We start from the raw sequence: 707 nt of genomic DNA on the forward strand, positions 1-707 counted from the left end.
TTAAACATTCTGCACGTGCCAAATACGCGATCGCATGCTGTCTGAGAGAGGCGCTTTCTGAGTGTGTGCTTTGTGTGTCAGTCAGAGCGAGCACCGCATTGAGTTCTTTTTTTTACTGCTTATTGCACTTATTAACTCTATCAAGTGCGTCCCACTCTTTTTCTCATTCATGCATGTTTCCTTGTTCATCAAAGGTGTATATAACTATTAAGTAGTACTATGTTACGCAGATACGTTTGCATACCACTGAACACACGATATAGCAAAATGTCTAACGAGAGACACTTTATTCTGCGGTAAAGGTATATACCGTCATACCGCCCAGCCCTAGTATACAGTATACTTCATGTCATGTTTGATACACAAATTTCTAAGGCTTTGATCATCAAACTAAGCACTAAACATTTTACGGAGACATATTATTGGAGATATAGAGTGACGACTGATATTTGTCATTTTATGTAAGTATCTGTTATACTGTTATAAAGATCTCATTGATTTACATTACAAGCATTAGAATTTCATCACTTTTTGTCCATAAAAATATCATTATCTATATTTTTTTGCTCAGTTTGATTCTCTAAATAAAACTAAGCTGTTTTTCTTCCAAATTCTCATTATATCGTAATACTGTATATGAGCCATAAAAGCCTGATATATAATAATTATAATAATTTAATAATTTATGCATTTAGCAGACGCTTTTA

General features: G+C 33.5%; 1 protein-coding gene across 1 annotated transcript in view; it reads right to left on the bottom strand.

Moving 5' to 3' along the window:
• Positions 1-707, bottom strand: part of ctc1 (CTS telomere maintenance complex component 1) — a 33460-nt gene that overhangs the window by 29053 nt on the left and 3700 nt on the right. The gene's annotated exons all lie outside the window — the stretch shown is intronic.

This window comes from Sinocyclocheilus grahami, unplaced genomic scaffold, assembly GCF_001515645.1.
Source record: "Sinocyclocheilus grahami isolate Dianchi unplaced genomic scaffold, SAMN03320097.WGS_v1.1 scaffold1129.1, whole genome shotgun sequence".
NCBI lineage: Eukaryota > Metazoa > Chordata > Actinopteri > Cypriniformes > Cyprinidae > Sinocyclocheilus > Sinocyclocheilus grahami.